The sequence below is a fragment of the Phoca vitulina genome, unplaced genomic scaffold (genome assembly GCF_004348235.1).
Source record: "Phoca vitulina isolate PV1807 unplaced genomic scaffold, GSC_HSeal_1.0 scaffold31, whole genome shotgun sequence".
In the NCBI taxonomy this organism is placed as follows: Eukaryota; Metazoa; Chordata; class Mammalia; order Carnivora; family Phocidae; genus Phoca; species Phoca vitulina.
Genome location: NW_022589734.1, coordinates 1279613 through 1300621, shown reverse-complemented (window position 1 = coordinate 1300621; position 21009 = coordinate 1279613). Strand labels below are relative to the sequence as shown.

The window sequence follows — 21009 nt, the reverse complement described above, 5'->3', positions numbered from 1 at the left end:
TTGCCAGAGAGAAGGCCCTGCAGTTCAGCCAAAACTCACTGCAGAATAGTTGTTTGTTGAAAAGCGCAGTCATGGGATTTTAGAGCTTAAAGGGACTTTGAAATTTCTCCCACCCAACCACCTTATTTTAAAAATGAGATAACTGGAACTCTCAAGAGGTCAAAGAACACATCTAATCAGGGTCAATATCAGACTTGGCCCAAGAGATAGGATTCTGGACTCTCAGTGTAATTAATCTATATTTACATAATCTATCTATCTATCATCCATCATCAACCAACAGCTCTATAGTCAACTGTTGATTTTTCAGGAACCATGGATATTTTTGTTTCTTTTAGTTTGTTTCTGCTTAAACTCCAGCAGGGGTGGAAAAATAAGTTCACACTCAAATAAACTGGCTATACTCTATGTTATTACTTTTGTTAGAAGAGTTCAGTCAGAAAGAACAAGCGTTCTGACTGTTGTCTAAAGTATGACCTGGAAATGGGACGCCTGGGTGGCTCAGTCGGTTAAGTGTCTGCCTTCGGCTCAGGTCATGATCCCAGGGTCCTGGGGTCAAGTCCCTCAGAGGGGAGCCTGCTTCTCCCTCTGCCTGCCGCTCCCCCTGCTTGCTCAGTCTCTCTCTCTCTCTGACAAATAAATAAATATAATCTTAAAAAAAGGTATGAACTGGAAATTATCTTTGGCTTTTAAATTTTTGTGTATTTCTCATCCCTTCATACCATGGAAAGTATAAAGAGAGCTCAGAAAGCCCTGCCCTGTTGGGGAACAGGCCCGGGATACTGGCCAGCAGTAGAATACCAGCAGCTGCTTGGAGATGAGCTCATGGAAGGCAGCTAGGTGCAGGTGGGCAGGAGAAGTCCTCCAGGACACGCAGTTGTGAGCAGCCGGGAGATGGCCACAGTGGGCACGCTGAGTGGGTGTCCTGCACACTGAGTTTGTAATCGCCTTCAGGAACCACATTCAATACCTGTAAGGGGAGTGCAGCTGAGCTAACAGTGTAAACTACTGAAGTAGTTTTCAGTGAAATCTACTGAACACAGAGAAAACTGCCTTTAGGGAATTTAACATCTTTTATTGGGTTTGTGGGAAACCAATGTGTTATCTGAGTAATGAAGGGACTCAGACAAAAATTGTGTCATCTTAGAACAAAAAGAAATGAGATGTGAAGCCAGGCACTCGAATATTATGCAAGGCATTTCTGAAACTCCTGGGAAGAGGGAAGCCTTCATGAAGGAGTGTCGATAGGTTTCCAATCCTATACAAAAGTCCAGAAGCCAGCAACATGGTTCCCTACCTGTAAGTGAAACTGTAACGGGTGCTCCTGCTCCCAATGGGGTGATGTTTCTTGACAGCAAACTGACTGGCCTGCTGCCTTAAGCCCCAGACTAATAGGGGAAATTCCACATCAGTGGAATAAACTGGGAATATGGTACCATTTTCTGTGTCTTTTCTATGACTGCAGACACTAATGATAAAATGCAAATTGACCTTGTTCCCACTGAAGTATACAGGAACTTCAAGTGGAAAATGTTAAAAGACAAAACACCTCTACAAACACACGCACAAAACCCAAAACAAAAAATGCCAACCATCTAGCAATTTAAAATAAGTGAAAATGTTATGTTGTTATAAATTCTTCATTCAGAACATAAAGAGGTCTAAATTCCTATTCACAGAAAACCATAGAACTTAGATTACCCCTGCCCACTCTGCAGCAGCAGGGTAGTCTGTCAGGGAAGGGAGACCCCCTGGCCACTGAAATGAGTCATTTCACACTCTAACCCAGATCCCTCTCTGCGGGTTCATTATCTCTCATATTTCTCTGGTGGTGAGTGACTTTCCTCGATTTCTGTGTTCTCCTCCAGACCACCTACAGATACCACCTACTGCCAGAGGCACCCAGTATAAACACAGGTGGTAAACACAGCTGAATCATTGTGCTGGGTGGCAGTGATGGCCATATGGTTGGAGTAACACCACTGAAACACCATATCCCTATGTAGATCCAGTTTTATTTACAGTTTTCGTAATAAAATATGCAAATAGCAAGTAAACAGAAAACCACAGAGCTCTACTTTGCTGTAAAATTGAGTGGAGACATTTGACTATTTTGAGGACTTTGCACATATGGAGCTCTGGAGCTGACGACAAACACAGATGCTAAAATCTACCTAAAGGTATTTGCTAGAATTACGCAATAGCAAGGTTAAGGTAAAAACAAAATGATGCAAGGGGCTTCCTTAACCAATAGGCCCAATCCGGGAACTGCTACAACAGAGTTGTAATTACTGGAGAATGTCAAATTGTCCTCGTGATCTTAAACCGTAAAAGACGCCAGCAAAAGATGACAAAGTTCAGTGGTATTGGGTGAAACATCTCCCATGTTCATATATTGTCAAGATTTACACATCAAATTTTGCTCATCTTTTGTGCCTTTAAGTGATCATTAAGACTATTTTAGAATAGATAGCTGGAAACAGGCATCTCTCCAACTCTGCTGCTGTAATAAGGTATTGTTACTTTTAGTTTTAGTTTTCCATTAAACACTCATTCAGCACCTACTATGTGTGAGGCAGGGGTGCACAGTATAAAGTCCCTTCTCTCAAGGAGCTTATATCCTACTGGAAGGAGACAAAAAAGTAAACAAATAGACAACAACATATTTATAGGCTATGGTAAGGCTCTGTCATATCACAATGAATAAGACAGAAATCTGCCAGCAAAGGGCTTGGAATATATGAGATAACAGAGACCAAACAATTATCAGTCTTTGGTAAAAAGCATCACTAAGATGTGGCAAATTACAGTTGTTTTGAGGATTAGATTCTATAAAGTATGGTCCATTAGAAACTGATAGGCCATGCAGTATGAAACACTTCAGGTATTTTTTTAATGTAAAAAAAAAAAAAAAATCTAAAAAACAGGGACTCTGTCTGTCATAGTTATATGACAATGTTGAATTGCCCCAACAGCTACCACTGCAATTTTAGGTTTACTGATATTATTTGTGGCTTGCTTCTTCATATACTGCCCTAACATTTGTCAGCTGGCTTTAGAACACGGACCAGAAATTGAAGTAAAAAAGAAAGAAGATACCACTGGTAATTTTTATATTAGCAGAAGATTCTCTCCTCTTTTGAGTGTTTGTTTCAGGGATACAGTATTGTCATTCTTTTGATCCAGGAAAGATCTGTGAATCCTCAAGAGCCATTCATACCAGCTAAATGGCGGCATTGCCTCGTTTGAGAAACAGTGTGTCACTGAGACCCAAAAGGGAGACAAGTGAAGGGTTTAGTTTCATTTTAAGCGGGGTATCGCTGCCAGGGATACAGAAGACTTAATTTCCTTTCAACCTCTGCTGCCAGGTCTCTGACTCATGTTTTCTGTGTGTTTTCACATGGATGATCCTGGGACAGCTGAGTTATTGCACACTGGAGGAACACTTTGACATGTCTTCTGTTGTAAAGGGAAGAATAATGAGAGTCATGCTAAATCCCACAACTCAAAGCATCTGTACAGAATATCACCTTTTCTTAGGATATATTTCTCTAATAGGTTTGTCATTCAGCATATATAGATATTTGAGTTGTAATAAGTATAAGTTGTTTTTGGTCTATGATAATGACTATCTTGGCTGGATTCCCCCAGAAGCCGACTCTGAGATAAGGTTTCAAGGACTAGTATTTAATTTGGGAGATGATACCAGGAAACACAGAAAAGAAGTGGGGAAGTCAGGAGGGAAAGGGAAGGAAGCCAATAAAAGGTGTGTTGTGAAGGCATTCCTGAGGGCACTGGTGCTCTGTCTCAAGGGAGGTTCTGGAATATGCTGGATAACATGCCTTTGAGCTAACCTAGGATTGAGGCAGCTGGATACACCAACTCCTTGCCTATCTTTGGCTGAAGCCTGCATCTGGGCCAATGAATTTTCCAGTGTTTCCAGGATGCCCTGTGTCCAGGAAGAAAGCCCTGAGGCCAAAAAGGTATGCGTTCCAGGAAAGTAGGCTTCAGAGAGCAAAGGGGACAGCAGAGAGATATGGGTAGAGCCTCTGCTACTGTCTACCCCCTGCACGCTGTGTTGTATTCACTTTGTTCTGTCACCGATTCCTCATGCTGATGTCAAGTCATACCCACACCAGAAGTACTGATAGGCTGAGCTTTGGGCTCCTGTTACAGTTGGTCCTGAGGCCATAGTGATTCCGTTATCTTCCTCCTTTATCACCTATTCTAGAATCCCGTCAGCCTCATCTAGCACTTCTGCTGGCCTATGTTGCTTGCTTGATGAAGTGATCCAGACCTCTGTACCTGCGGGGTCTGAGCCCATTGCCAGGCCCTTGTTAGGCCAGAGTTGCCACGTTGCCCATTTACTGTTATCACCATGCATGGAAAAGATGCCCAGTGAGCACCCTGAGTTCTAGAAAAATATTCCCTGTTCCTATTTCCTCCTGATCATGAGGATCATTTTTTGTTGCCTAAATGAGGAACCCAAATGAGGAGAGGCCTTTATATTTAATGAAACCATCTATTCCCTGGCAGAGTATCCTCTCCTACCACAGGAGCCAGGACTCTATCAGACACGCAGCACCATATGTTGGTATTAGGTTCAAAATGTGCATTCCATAGCACAGCATCTCAACCCTGAAAAATGTTATCTCCAAGATGGAGCCTTAGCTTGCCTTTAAGAGGCCATTCTAATGTTCTCTCAGGGTGGCAGCTTCTGGGTATGTGATGTATGGTAGAATTAGTAGATCTTGTATTGTCCTCTTTGTCATACCTCTTTCACTCTTAAGGGTGTTCCTGGTCCTAGGTGTTACAATGGGAAATCCCATTATGATAAATAAGACACGGTGAGTAACTGGATAGTGATGCTTGTCAGGGCTCTGCAGGCAGGGAAGACAAACCAAAACCCAGGATATGTATCTGGGTCTGAATACATCAACTTGCCAAGTGATTGCACTGGCCTCTGCAGCTGGAGGGAGTGGATGCACTATCTGGATCTGCCTCGTGTCTGGGTAGCTCTGTGCCTGCTACCACGGCTATACCATTCATAGGCCCACTGTATAAACACTGGGGTGGCCCAGGACAGAGGGTGGTCAAATCATCCTGGATATTCTGAGCCCCTCTGCTGTGGATGTTCTCTGGTGGGCATTCACGAGAGACATACAAATCGGCCAAAGATGAAGTCTGTGTGAGGCACATGTCTGAGTTCTTAGAGGGAGAGATGGCAAAAAGCTTCTCCATGGTTGTGCGTCTGCCTTACAGCTACCCTCTTTTCCATTTAGCTGTAACTGGTTACTTAAACAGGTCTCATACTTTTGAGAATTTCTAGACCAAAAGCAGACAGCATACTCATAATCATGTATAGTTCCAATGGCAGGCCAGCTCTTTCAAGAACTTTGTCCCTATGCTCAGCTCCACTCTGATAGCAAACACAGGCTCCTGTATGCCTCAGGTCAGCAGAGAGCCTGCCTGCTTAGAGCCACTTGGGAGAATCCCTTCTAAGCTTTGAAGAGGTGTCTGATCTCAATTGTTTGGGGGCTCTCTTTATAATGTGGAGTGACTTTAGTGTGACTACATATTGTCCAAACAGGGACATTTGGGCAGGGGCACTCTTGTTAGGTCAGGATAACAGAAAAAAAAAAAAAAAAAAAAAAACAACAGAGTTCTCTCATGCAGAGTGGGACATATGATCAGTTACCTGACACCTTTTATAGTCTAAGTGGCCAATTCCAGGACAGCCAGAACAATCCCTCTAAATACCCTGTCACATAAGTTTAAACTCCGTGGTCCTCCATAACAACATTTCTTTGTAGAGACTTTCAACTCCTTTGTTCCCTGCTCCTTCTGCCCTGTAAAACTGAATCCTCAGTTACAACTAATTTTCTACTAATTCTCTACCTACACCAGAGCAGCCCAAACATACCCAAGTATACTGACTGCTTTCATTTTAAATTTAGGACTACACATCCCAAGAGGGCTTTCAGCCCTGCCTGGAAATCTTGCCACATTTTCTTCGTAATTTGCTTCACAATATCCAAGACAAAGATTTCACCATTTCTCCTCAAACCTCCCATGCCTCCCATCCTCCATCTTCACGGATGATCTTTTTTTTTTTTTTTTTAAAGATTTTATTTATTTATTTGACAGAGAGAGCGAGAGAGCACAAGCAGAGGGAACAGTAGAGGGAGAGGGAGAAGCAGGCCTCCCGCCAAGCAAGGAGCCCGATGCGGGGCTCGATGCGGGGCTCGATCCGAGGACCCTGAGATCATGACCTGAGCCGAAGGCAGACGCTTTACCATCTGAGCCACCCAGGTGCCCCTTCACGGATGATCTTAATGCATCTTTTGCTAATAAAGCAGAAGACACCACTTTCCCTCCATCTCCATCACTGTCTCTTCAGGGCAGGGCAGTCATTTCTCGCCTAGACTGTTGCATTCTCTCCCTAAGTGACGTTGTTTTTCCTCTTACCATGCCACATTTTATCCTTAGCTCAGCGAGATCCTGAAAGGAAGTGACTGCCCTTATTCACCTTTGTATATCTAATGCCCTGCACAGCGCCTAGCCGAGGGAGGTGTTCCCCAAGTAAATCATCAACTCTTCAGTCTCCAGATTGTAGCCCGGCATTCTCCTCCACAATTTCCCCGGTCCTGTGATTTTCATGCGTCACCTGGCCTCCCAGGGTCTAGGTAGGAGCTACATCGACCTGACCCCGTGCAGAGCCCACCAGAAACGGACGAAGTCTCATCCTGCGTCCTTCTTGAGGTGATCCGATGGCACCGCACAGACGCCGCAGGCGGCGCTCCCCTTGGGGTCGCATCCTCCTCGCCCACCGCCACCTCAGCCCCACCCCACAACGCTCCAGCCAGCCCCACCAGCCACCCATCCCCCGCAGCCCCAGCCCCAGCCCCAGCCCCAGTTCCAGCCCCACAGGAAGCCGGCCCCGCCCCTCCCAGAGCGGCTTGGCCCATCTAGGACTCGGTGCTCGACTACCCGGCGGATCGACGCCCTCGGCGCTCTCAGCGGGCGGAAGTGAAGGCGCTGGCGGTTGGGGCAGCAGCTCCCCGGGAGCTCTTCGCGAGAGTCGCGGGGAGCTTTGTCGTTGCGGGCCGTAGGGGGCGGCAGGCAGGCCTGAGGTATGTTTTGGAGTCTGGAGGTCCTGGCTGAGGGCCAGACTGGGGAGGCACGGACAGGCAGGACGGCGGGCGCCGGCGGCTGGCCTCGCTCCCGGAGAGGCGGGTGGAAGTGGTCCGTCAGCGCCGGTGTCAACCTCCTGCACCGCTCTCCAGTTCCTGGAGGAGGAAGGCGCGGCGCGGTTCCTGTCCCCACCTCCGCGCCCTCCCTGGGCACCTGCTAGAGGCCCAGAGTCCCCCATCCCTGCGCCGGGCGTGGGCCTCCAGAGCACTGACCCTCGACGGGTTGGTTGTAATCGGCCTCACACGGCCCCTTGCGCCCTGCGTAGTCACTGTGCCAGGTGTTAAGAATTTATTCGCGAAGAGCGAATGTGAGGCATGTTTTGCTTAGGTTTGCATCAGATTAGAGTTACACTGAGGATTGCCTACCTGCCTTTATTCACTCTTCTAAGCGTTTACATTTACTGACTGGTTTACTCCTCACACGGGGTAGATGCTCTATATTATCACCATTTTACAGATGGGGAAACGGAAGCCCAGAGTGGTTATGTAACTAGCCTGTAGTTACTCAGTTTTTTTCCTCTGAGACCATGCACTGAAGCTCTACAGCCTGCCCTACCCAAACACGGTGTCATCTCTCATTTAAGCCTGGTGATGCTTAACTTGGTATCACAAGATTTTGTAAATAGACACTTCCTAAATTTCCAAGAAACAGTTCTTGAAAAGCTTGTCTTTAAATGGAAATAAGCTATTCTTAATCGGTAAAGGTCAATCATAATAATAAGTATGAGAAAGTTTCTTTTTTAAAGAATCTGAGTGAACTGACAAGAACTTTTAAAAATACTTAAGAATCAGCCACACCTTAATTAAATCGTTTGGATGCACTATATTGAAAAGCTAGTTCTCACTAAGGTTATGTGGCTCAGTCTCCTAATACATAATAATATTTTATTTATAAAAGTCAGTATATTCTGGCCAGGCTTTGTGTAACTGACTCCACTAACAAAGAAACTGAAAGTCAAAAGTTTCCTGAGGATCATCTGTGTGTTAAAAGATGTTGACTCAAAGGGTGATAATAGAAAGAGGATGATGTGTGCTTACTACTCAAATGTTCTCTTCTGTTTATGTAGGAACTTAATTTAAGCAGAGAAGCAGAGGATCTCCCAGTGTAATTGGAATAACTCTTGGAAGTTTCAGAAATTTCTTTTTTTCATGTCAAACATTTAATTTTCTGACTGAATATAATTGTGAACTATCACCTTTTGAAAAGATAATTATTAACCTGCTTAGTTAAATTTTCATTCATTCCTCTAATATTTGAGAGCCTGTTATGTATGAATCTTATGGGAAATGAAATTGGTACTCAAAAAGTTTTGCAAAGGCAGTCTTCTAATAAAGGACTTGGGATAATTATTCTAGTGGCAGGGAGTGGCAGGATTAGGCCATGGTATAAGAAATGCTGGTTATCTATATAGTTAGTCTTTTAATTACTTTTTCACGCATTATCCAATTTATTCATCTTTATGTAGCCAGGATCCTAGTACAGTACCTACCACATTGCAGGAGCATAAATGTTTATTGAAAAGATGAGTTTTAGACCAATGTTGAGTAGAGAGGATTTTGAAATTGACTGGTATGGGAAATAACATTGATCACTCTGCTAAGCAGTATATTAGAATGTTTGATTGTTCTCAGCTGGTGAGGAATATGTTCATGGATCTCCTGGAGTGCCTGGTGAAATTGCATGGTAGTAGTGTTGTTATTATCACATGGTTCAGTGTATGTTTATGTTATTTTAAAATAATTATTCTTGATACACAAAAACTTAAAGTAATTGTAGAGAAATATGACTCTTGAAGCTGTGGACACACCCATAGTCATCTTTGGCTCTCAGTTTGAAAATTAGGTAGTCAAAAGGTTTTTTGGCTTAGGAGTGAAAGCAATCACATACTGGTCTGTGAGCTACCACTCACCTGCTTCATAGCATGGGCTTAGCCTCTTTGGTCTTCAGTTTCCTTTTTCTTGTAGTCAGGGAATATATAAAACTAGATTATCTGTAAGATCTCTTCCTGGTTTGAAATTTTCCAGCTTAGTGAATCCTATAACCTGTTAGCACTGTGTTGTCTTAAGGACTATATGTATTATTGGTATTTACATAATCTGTCAAAAGGCTAAGTTCTGGCTGGACAGAGGTTAGTCTCGGTCATTTTTGTATCTCCCAATTTTAGCATATGACTGACACACACATTAGAAATAAAATATTAGGCTAGATTCAGAAGGGGCATTTTTGCTCTCAATTAAAGAATAGCTAAGAACTAAACTATAATATTGAGTGTAAGTATAGCAGGAATTCAGAGAAGGGAAGGATTTGTTGGGGTTAGACAGAGGTCAGACCTTGATGGGGAGGATGTGGCCCTTCATAGGGAAGGCACAGGAATATCTGGGTGGTACACCAAAAACAAAGGCCCATAGGCTGGTAAGTAAGTGCGTTTTGGATTATAGAGTGCCTTGAAGGTAAGGCAGAGGAGTTTGGAACTGATTTATCATGCATTTTTTTCCCCCAGGAAAATTGTATTAGGCTTGCTCAAAAGCTTCATGAACATTCTTTAACTTAATACTGTTGGTAATATTTAAGACTGGGGTACATCCCAGTCTTAATTTCTGGTTTTGATTTTAATAATTCCTTCTACTTACTGTTTCCTTCTTAAAATAAGTCTTGGTGCCAGTAGTGGAAAGAAGAGTGGACACTGGGATTTGGGAAACCTGGAATTTAGTTAATTAGAATGTAAACTGCATAAGGTGGATCCAAGCGAGCACCTAGAGTGGTGCCTGGCACAAAGTTAGCATTCAATAATCATTGTGCAACGATGAATGAATTCTCCCTTTGCTACTTGCTGGCTGTGCTGTTCTTGGCAAGGTTGGCTCATAGGTTCATCTGTAAGATTTGATGATTTTTAAAGGCCTTTTCCACTTACAAAGTTATGTGATATTGGAGGGTAGATGATTTTAAATTTTACTGTATTACAATTTTACCGAAAGACAAAACAAGACTAAAAGCCAGGAGTATTTGGTTTTAGTTTAATTTTAATGAAAGCCCCATGTGATTGACATGATGCGTATCTGAATAAATGAGGGTCTCAGCAGGAATCAGAATTCATGCCAGATGGTTCAAATGAGGTTTTAATAAAGAGACTACTTGCAGAGGTGTGGGCAGGGTTAGGGAACAAATAAGGGGTAGTGAGGCCCAAAGAGAAACTGACAAGTAAAAGGAACAAAAGGACAAACTACAGCCTGCTGAGAGCTGGAGCCACAGCAGAGAGGTATGGCTATTGCCAGAGATGTGCTTGGGAGTGGGGGAGCAGGACTGAAGTGCCCCCACCTGAAACTAGTCCACTTCTGAAATCCAAAGCTCAGATCTCCCACTCCTTGCTTAGTGTCTTATTCAATTACCTGCATTACACCTACTCTTTTACCTCATCTTTGGTCACTCTCATATCAGAATGCTCAATTGTATCATTATCCTTCTGTAGCATTTGGTGGCAAATTCTCAGCCCTTGACCATTTCAGCTCTTTACCTTCTCTAGTGCTTGAACTGAGCTGCTGAAAGCAGCGGGGGAAAATCTAGCATCTAGATCTGTACTCCTGTAGATCCGTGATCACCATTCTCAGCTGGCCATCAAAGAATTTTCTAGAGTTTTCCATGTCAGTTCATGCTTCTGTCCTCTGCAGAATCTATTTTAAGCATTTCCTATTCTCAAAGCTCTCATCCTTTCACATAATCTATACTCTTAGCAGATAATCTTGCCACCTAATTCACAACGAATAAAACTATCAGTGGAGAATCCCATGCTCTTTCTTCCAAAAAACCTTTCCTCTTTCTCCAGTTACAGTGAAAGAGATTGCATTTACCCTAAGACAGATCTCTGTACCCCATCCACTCTTGCCTTTGAGAGCACTTGCCAAAGGCTCATTCTTGTCAGCCTTTAAACATGCCTAGAGACAGACAACAATAAAGCAAAATAGAAAAATAATAACAGTACAAAAGTAGCATCCTCCTTTGATTTCACATTCCTCTGTTAAAATTTCTCTTTCTTTCCCAGGCAGATTTCTTAAATAGTTATTTATACTCAATTTCTCACTTATCCCACTGCTTTCTGGTTTCAGTACCCATCACTCTCCTGAAGGTCAGGGTCATCCCTGACCTTCTTGTCACAAAATCTTGTTCCCATCATTTCCCTGGTATAATGCTTGGGACATAGCAAGTCCTTAATAAATATTCGTTTCGACTGAACAATCTGAGGGTTACCTATTCTAAATTCTAATTTATCTATCTCTTTAACGAGGAATCCAGCAGTGTCACCTTTTGAGGTGCTGGGTGACCAATCTCTATATATATCCCAAACCTTCTTGATGGACTAAACAAAGATAGAAATCAATTTTATTTGATAATGACTTCGTCAGTATTGTCCACGTGATCTTTCTGAAAAAACAAACAAAAACACACCAGGATACTTTTTTTTTTCTGAAAAAATTATGTTTTATAAAATACCAAGAACTAAAGTTTTGTTCACCCAATGTAGATCTAATAAAGAGGGAATGGTAAGGGACATGGGTACAGTTGGCAATAGATTGATGAATGAATGATGCTATGCTTTTACATGAACTACTGTTCCTTCTTCCATTAAGTGGTGTTTCTTCTTTGAAATTTTTGTTTTTGTTTGTGTTTTTGGAGGGTGGTAGAAGAGGGGGTGGATTTGCACTGGCCTGTTTCATTTTCAGTATGTCATCAATGTCTGGTGGCATGAGTTAGAGAACCAGCCACCTTTAGACCTAAGTAGTGAAGCTTTGGCTTGAATTGTAGTGAAGGTCATTGTCCTCTATGAAGACTTAGCCTGCTAAGGCAGGAGATTTTATAGTTTCTGGGAAATAAAGGAGGAGACTTTTAATTAACTCTTCTAATTAAATCCGGTGCTCGTTTTAGGAGATTAGCTGGGAACTCAAGTATTTATGTAACAGGTCAGTTATGTGGGAGCTCTAGAGTGCCAAATCGTCAGGCTTTTCCCCTATATACTATCCAGCTTCCAGTATTCTTTCCTAGTCACTTCATGTACATCCCCTTCCCTTTAATCCCAAACATTATAGCAGGAGTGAAGGTATTTTTCGTGTGTGTGTGTGTGTGTGTGTGTGTGTATACATATATATATATAATGCCATTTATCTGTTGTATTTTTTAAATTATTCTTTATTCCCAAATGAATTAAAGCATAAAAACTTATGTTTTCACTTAAAAACATAGTGTATTTAAATTATATTTTGTTTGTAGGAGTGATGAAGGAAAGAAGTCTAAAGCGAGAGCTGGGAAAATAGGGATGCTTTATCTGTTCGTTCAGTCCTTCCTTTCTGCAGATGTCCCTTCTGAGACCAGTGATTCTTAGCACAATTTATACCCTATACATCCTTTCAGATTCGTGCATGATTATATTTTTTTGACCATGGTTTTGAGAAGCAGGAGAGAGATGATTAATTTAGAAAGCTAGATGGAAGAGTTCATGACCCTGTCTCTGAGACTTATCCCACCCTGTGCCCTTAGATGGTAAAATGTGTGGCTGTGCTGAGATAACTTGACCTTGACCCTGCACAGGAAAAGTAGAGTCTGAGTTTACAGAAAACTGAAGGAAATAAATTACCATTCTTTAAAATCCTTTTCCAATATCTCTAGGAGATCCCTCTGGGGTTAGCCCAGCCCAGCCCCAAGAGGCAAGTCTATTCTAGGATAGGTTGAAGATGACTCAAGGAGGATGTGGTGAATTCTACATTTGCGTCTGTTGCTGGGTGGCCTGAGAGTCTAGTTGAGTGTAATTTTATTGTTGAAACTCTCTAGGCATCTCTGCAATGAGATTTTTCTGGGATCCTTTGGATCCATGATGGCTCTGGACAGGATAAGTCTATCTAGTGCTTCTCAAATGTTAATGTGCACAGAATTGGCTCAAATGTAGGTGGGGTTGGGTTGGGGTCTTGAGATTCTGTATTTCTGATTTGTTCTCTGGTGATGCTAACTTGAGTAGCATGGGGAGGGGTGGAGTTTGGGAGGTTTTTTTTTTTTAATTGTTGCTATTATTTTTTTTGCGGAAAATTTTCACTTTTTTGTGGACTGATCTAAGAAAATAGTGCTTTAACATCAGGCTTTCCTTGGCCTATTTGGTGAAGGTTCTCCAAGTCTTCAGTGAATCAGAATTTATGTTATTCCAACTCCTGGTCTTATCCCTTTAGCTGACCTGACAGGGTAAGATTACTTGGTTTCTTCACATTTCTTGTTAGCTATTAAAATCAGCAAAATTCTTCTTTAATAAGTAGTAAAAAAAAATTTGGTTAATCATTCTAAAGCTACTTTTGTGTTTCCATTTTTCTGTTTCTTTTTTCCTAATATCACTGCTACTAGTTATTTCTTAATGTATTTTTAGTCTGAAGCTTTGTAAAAAATAATTTTCCATCTTTTATTCTACCAATAAGTATTTTGGGAAATTAAAGATTGCGTCACAATGAAATATGGGAAAATTATAAAATTAAATTTTTCTGACCTCTGTTGCAGAAACACTGTAAATTCATTTTGTGTGCTTCATTAAAGGAAAAGAGGCAGATGGGTTAAAACTAACATAATATAAATCTAAAAGAAAATGCACTTATTTAAGTATATATTATAAATTATAAGAAAATGTGGCCTTTCCTCTTTATTTTAATGAAATGCTTTTATAATGGTAATTTTCTCTTTTGACCTGTGATGGATAGGAGGTTAATTGATGTTAAATGCGTGCTTTGTTAATCCTTCATCAGCTACTAAATTGATATGGGGGAGTACAGGTCAGGGATACACAAGGCCACGGCCAGCTTGTTTTCTCAGGGAGGTTTTTACCTTTCTCCAAACCACATATCAAGCAGTCCAGCTGTATGTAGAGGAGATTCGCCACTCTCCCCTCCCCCTCTTTCCTTCTCTCTTTTCTCACCCCCTTCAACCTTCCCCCCTCCTTTTCCCCTCTGTGCTGCAGAGTGACAGCTTGTAGATGTTGCGTGCGAGGAGTTCAGCTGGCGCTGTGTGGTCTGAGTGTGTGGTCTCCACTCAGTCGAGAGGCTGCTAACAGGGTGGATGAGAGAGAGCAAGACTGTTTACTTTAATTTATTTCGGATGCCGGAATTGTGCCCAGAGTTTCTCCTAAGCTTGATTCCATAGCTAGCAGCTTCAATCCCTCCCAGCTGTGGTGCAGTCTCAACTCTGCGCCTGTCCTCTCCCAACAGGCACTTTCCATAGCATCTGCCTATTTAATCCCTTGTGGCTCAGAAATGTTAATAGCACTGCTGAGTGCTGTGATTATATTGCTTTCACTATGTCAAGATATATGGCCTTGTAGAAGTTTCTTTTGAGGTCGAGCTAGAGAAGTAAAGCAGAAATTTTAAGATAAGTGACAAAGTTGATGTACTTTTAGAAATTGGGAAAGCTATTATACAAAATTTGGGTCAAATTAGTCCAACTGTGCTCATGTAAAAGAATCTGGGAGTTTTGTGACAGCCTGTCATGTTTAACCATTTTAATAAAATTAACCAATTTAAGCTGACGGTTGATACCTTGACCCTTTTTGAAAATCTACATTGATTTTGGCATGCCTGTTTACTGTAGTTATTATATTTGTCAGCAGTGATACTGGTTTATTTCATAATAAAGATTTGACAGGTTGAGACAAGTGAAACTTTTTATGCAATAGTATAAATTTAGGACAATTGTTTTTCTAATTCTTTCATTATAAATAAATTAGCAGTAGTGTCTTGATTTTATTCCTCTCTTACTTCTGAACGTTATTGTTGAGATGATCAAGTATTTTGTCATTTAAGTAAACACTAGACTGTTAATATCACTTGGGATTTTGCATTGTTTAGCTTCTTTATTTCCCCGTCTTGCCCACAGTCCTGCTGGAATGGAGCTGGTATTATTGATGTATTGTCCAGGACTGGAAAGTCTAGGCCACTGATGTTTTCCAGAGGGGTTAATATATGTAGCTTATTGTTCAACAACTTTCCTTGTTATTTTTAACCCTGAATTTCAGTAAATGAACTCAGTTTCCATCACTGGGAGGGTAAAGTCTTCCCTGCTCCCTGGCACCCTTTCAGTCCTGGCCCAAGGCCAAGGTCTTCTTTAGTCTCCTTTGGTCTTAAATCAGAAGACTTTAGGAAATTAGGTAGTGTCAAATGCTTTTTTTTTTTCTTTTTAATGCTATCATCCTGTATTTCCTCTTGTGTCCATTTTTGGGGGGTTCTATTCTACGTTTGCAGTAAAAATGATAATCTAATTCTCCCAAGAATTCTGAAGCAAAATTACTGTATTTACAAAGTTGTGCAACCATCACTTCTATCTAATCCTGGAACATTTTCCTCCAAAAGGAAACCTTGAGCCCACTATCAATCCTTTTCCATTACCCCTCCTCTAGCTACCACTTATCTACTTTGTCTTTATGGGTTTACTTATTCTGAATTTTTATATAAATACAATCATATTATGTAACTTTTTATGTTGATTATGGCAAAATATGTGCATAGTGTCAGTCATTACCCTATGTCTTTTACCTGACAAGAGAAAATTCTATATATACAGAAAGAAAACATTGGTAAGTGATGGGTATAGTCAAGTAAACATTATAAAAAGAATTGAACTTATGTTTCAGAAACTCAGAAATATTCAGTAGAAGCTATGAAATGCTCTAGGCTTATATTTGATAGAAATGCCATGTGTGTGTATTGTCTGTCAGTCACCCAGCCATTCTTTGTAGCAGTCAGTCATGCAGGGACCTATTCCCAACCTGTCTTGAACTGACCAATGTCATTGCTAACTGGCTTTTGAAATTTGATCTAGAACTCTAAAAGGATAAATCCTGATTGAGCCAAATCCCTCTATTCCTGTCTTTGCTTTTATCGGGCTAAATCCTCCAGGAATGAACACTGAACAGGAAAAGGAGCAGGGTTTTGCTCTATGTAACTGAAGTGGCAATTGGCCTCAACACCAGTTGATTCTCTTTCAAGGGCAGAGAAACAGTGTCTTTCAAGTACAATACTTTGGCAGCATTTTTAAAGTAGCATTTTTAAATGGATCTTTGTTGAATACAAGTTCATCCTTTTTTTTTTTTTTTTGAAGATTTTATTTATTTATTTGACAGAGCACAAGCAAAGGGAGCGGCAGGGAGAGGGAGAAGCAGTTTCCCCGTGAGCAGGGGGCTCGATGCCGGCTTTGACCCCAGGACCCTGGGATCATGACCTGAGCCGAAGGCAGACGCTTAATCGACTGAGCCACCCAGGTGCCCCCAAGTTCATCTTTAAATCTAAGACAAAAATTACTCTTCATTTGGATTTTTCATTATTTAGAATCGAAAAGTGGAATCTTTTTATATATTTTCAGTTCTGCCCTTCTTTCTTATGTGTGGATTTTGACAATTGAAAAATCAAACTTAAGTCAGTTTTGGCCTTTATTTTATAGAAATAAAAGATGGTTGAAAAATAAGTATTTTTTCGGGGCACCTGGGTAGCTCAGTTTGTTAAGCATCTGCCTTCGGCTCAGGTCATGATCCCAGGGTCCTGGGATCGAGTCTCACATCGGGCTCCCTGCTCTCCCTCTCCCACTCCCCCTGCTTGTGTTCCCTCTCTCGCTGTGTCTCTCTCTGTCAAATAAATAAATAACATCTTTAAAAAAAAATAAGTTTTTTTTCTAAAGCAAAGAATTATGAGAGGTCCAACTAATTTTGATTTAGATGGTAAAAATATTTTTCGGAAAAGGACACATATTAAAGATTTCGCCCTACGTATTAGAATTTCTGATTTTCAGGTAATTCTTTATGGAAGAGGTAATAGAATATCAAGCTTTTCACCTCTGGGGCCTTACATTTAGAGGCCATGTTTGAACTTGACCTAGTGTCACCCAGAGGGGACCCATAGAAGACGAGTTGTTCTGCTGAGATCTTTGTGGTTAATTTGGATTACTCTGATTTTTTTCTGTGGCATGAACAAATAACTTGTCTTTATAGTTAGCACTTTCATATAGAGTATTAAGAGGAGTTGTCACAGGTTGATTGAGTAAACTTTTAGGATGTAGTTAGGAGACGCAATTTCTGTAGTAGTTTTTGGTGATTACCATGGCACAGATTTATTGGTTTATATTTGATCTTAGCCTAAAAAATAGATTTACTGATTTTAAAAAATAGTATATGGGACATGGTACAAAATGAAGGCATGGTGTTTATCTTGCAGTGGGACAGATCAAGCTGACATCCATCTCAAAGACCACATCTCAGTGGTTTCTCATAGCTGGAATTCCACATGGCCTAAGGTTTGCTGCTGTCCTTGAAGAGCCAAAAGAAGAGAGTTGCCAGTTGAGCCCATGTGTTCCCAGGTCTGTTCAGCCCAGCCACTGTTTTACTGAGTGTCTGCTTTGTTCTGGCCCTAGGCTAGGTATTAGGAGTAAAGAAAAGAACATGAGGCAGTCCTAGCCAACCCCATTGAGGACAATTCTTTATCAGGGACCTTGGTACAGTAATTCTTTTTTCCTTTTTTTTTTTTCTTTTAATGTAGGGAATATTATTTGTTATCCCTTTCCTAAGAAAATCAATGTATAAGAGAAATGAACAGGTCCAGGATTGCGAAGAGGAAACGTTATGTGGTCAGTATTCCTAAGGAAGCGGTATACTGCCTTGTATCCCCATCCGTAAGGGCCACTCCATACCATGCTCTGGAATTGGCCTTTCTGTGTCCAAGGCTTACTGCATTTCTAAAAAACTTGTATACATGCTCACTGCCACAGGGAAAGCAATATAAAAATGTAGAAAACATGTGATTTCCCTGACTCGTCTACCCTCTCCAGTCTCATTCTCCCAAAAATGCTGACCTCTGGTGTCTATTCATCTCAGACTTTCTCCATATTCATACAAGCATATATACTTGTACAAAGGTAGGCTTTGTCTTTCTTTTTTTTTCTAATAGCATTGGTTAGATCAAGATTCTAACACATCAACTCTAACAATTTTTTTAAGGGGGGGGGCAGAGGAAGAGAGAGTCTTAAGCAGTCCACACTATGGGTGGACACAAGGCTTGATCCCATGACCCTGAGATTACGACCTGAGCTGAAATTAAGAGTTGGAAGGCTAATTTCCGAGCCACCCAGGTGCCTCTCAACTATAACAATTTTTGAGACAACATAGAAAAAATGAATTCAGGTAGGGTAGAAAGTCCATCGTAGAGATACAAACTAAAATATTTAGGATGATATGATATGTTTAGGGTTTGCTTTAAAATACTGGCTCAAAAACAACATAAAAATGTGTTGGGAACATGGAGGTTCATTATGCTAATCTCTTCTTTTATGTATGTTTAAAATTTTCATAATAATAGGTTAAAAAAATCACATGGAGAGTTAGATTAGCATAGAGCTAAGGCTGGTTTTGAATCTCAACTCTACTACTTACCAGCTGTGACTTTGGACAAACTGTTTAATCTCTGATGATACTACCACTGTTAATAAAACCAGTTAGCATTTTAGAATACTTCCAGAAACTTTTTCTATATATTTTAAAATCATAATTTATATAAAAATTATATAATAATACATATTTATAAGTGTGTAACATATATTTAAAAATAATTACATATTTTTATTTGCAAAAGCTGAAAATGTTCATATAAATATCCAGCTGAGAGTGTGGATTTCCACTGGATACATTACATGAAACAAGAGCCTGTCACTTCTTGCCAGATTGGGGGGCCTTTTCTCAGCCTTGGATGTATTTTCAATGAAGCTGATACTTTCTGAGCAACAGCCAGCTGAGATAGTTGACCTAGTTTCCCTAAATTTTGACCTGTAGGTTGTCCTTGGCCTTCAGGGAAGGAGTGATGGTAGTGTTAGTCTGGCATTGTGCTGGAGGATGGCAGCCACCAAATATGGGTCCAGACCATAGACCTCCAGGTTTTGGATCACAGTTGCCTTTCTAATAGAAGCTCTCTGTGCTAGAGTGATGTCCCTTGGGTCGATTTTCCCTTTCTTCACAATAAGCTCTTGTCCAGGAAAGGTCACTTGATAAGCAGGTTGAAATTTTTCCAAACATCTGGTCAGGAGACCATCCCAAGGAAGGTTCATAATATATTATATACACATATGTACACAAAATGACTTTAAAATGTACAGAAAAAGTTCCTAGAAGTAAGTATTCTAAAATGCTAAATGGTTCCCTAAATACATACAGATTTATATATTTACATATATACATGTGTATGTCTCTTTTTAAAAACTGATTTGTTATAAGTATTCTCTTGCTCTGGCATGCTTTTCATATTTCACTTGCTGCATAATATTTCCTTGGATGGACCGTCACATTTTAGTTACATCATTTTCTAGTTGTTTGGGATGTTTCTATATTTTTTCCCTTTGTGGTAATAAATCATTGCAATTATGGGAGTCTTCATGCCTAATAATCCCCATGGTTTGGATTACTTTATTCATTGGTCACATTTCAAGAATATGTTTTAAGTTTCAACAAAATATTAGCAAACCACATTCAACAGTACATTAAAAGGATCATTAACCATGATCAAGTGGGATTTATTCCAGGATGTAAGGATAGCTCAGTATTCCCAAATCAATCAATGTGTTACCCCACATTAACAAAATGAAGGATAAAAAAAACATATATTTATCTAAATGGATGCAGAAAAAGCATTTGACAAAATCCAACATCTGTTCATGATAAAAACTCTCAACAAAGTGGGATTAGAGGGAATATACTTCAATATAATAAAGCCCTTATATGACAGTCCCATAGCTCACATTATACTCAATGGTGAAAAATTGAGAGCTTTTCCCCTAAGATCAGGAATTAGACAAGGATGTCCACTTCACCACTTTTATTCAGCACAGTACTGGAAGTCTTAGCTACAGCAGTCAGACAAGAAAAAGAAATAAAAGGCATTCAGATTGGTAAGGAAAAAGTTAATCCATCACTATTCGCAGATGACATGATACTATAAAGAAAATCCCTGAAGACGCCACCAAAAAACTGTTAGAATTAATAAATGAATTCAGTAAAGTTACAGGATACAAAATTAATGTACAGAAATCTGTTGTTTCTATACACTAATAAGAAAGTAGCCAAAAGAAAATTAAGAAAACAATTCCATTTACAATTGTACCAAAAAGAATAAAATATCTAGGAATAAACTTAACAAAGGAAGTGAGAGACTATACTCTTGACACTAGAAAACATTGATGAAAGAAATTGAAGACCGCACAGACATATTTAAAGACATAGCATGCTCACAGATTGGAAGACTTAATGTTGTAAAAATGTCCATACTACCTAAAGCAACCTACAGATTCAATGCAAGCCTATCAAAATACCAACAACATTTTTCACAGAACTGGAAAAAGTAATAATAAAATTTATATGGAACTACAAAAGATCCCAAATAGTCAAAGCAATCTTGAGAAAGAAGAAAGCTGGAGTTATCACATCCCCAGTTTTCAAGACATACTATAAAACTATAATAATCAAAACAGTATGGTATTGGCACAAAAATAAACACATAAATTAATGGAACAGAATGAAGAGCCCAGAAATAAGCCCACATTTATATGGTCAATTAATCTATGACCAAGGGGCAAGAATATGCAATGGGGAAAAGAGTCTCTTCAATAAATGGTGCTGGGAAAACTGGACAGCTACATGCAAAAGAAAGAATGCTTTCTTACACCATATACAAGGATAAACTCAAAATGGATTAAAGACCTAAATGTGAGACCTAAAGCCATAAAACTCCTAGAATAAAACATAGGCATTAATCTCTTTGACATTGGCCTTAG

At 40.3% G+C, this 21009-nt stretch overlaps 1 protein-coding gene across 4 annotated transcripts in view; it reads left to right on the top strand.

Moving 5' to 3' along the window:
- Positions 1-6998: 6998 nt before the first annotated feature.
- The window catches only part of EXOC2 (exocyst complex component 2), a 260110-nt gene continuing 246099 nt past the window's right edge, over positions 6999-21009 (top strand). For 3 of the 4 annotated variants that reach the window (XM_032424947.1, XM_032424944.1, XM_032424945.1), the window contains exon 1: positions 6999-7133. The gene's annotated coding sequence lies outside the window, so the exon portion shown is untranslated. Of the gene's footprint in view, positions 7134-16855; positions 17554-21009 lie in introns of those variants that run through there. The other variant, XM_032424946.1, reaches the window with a different exon arrangement.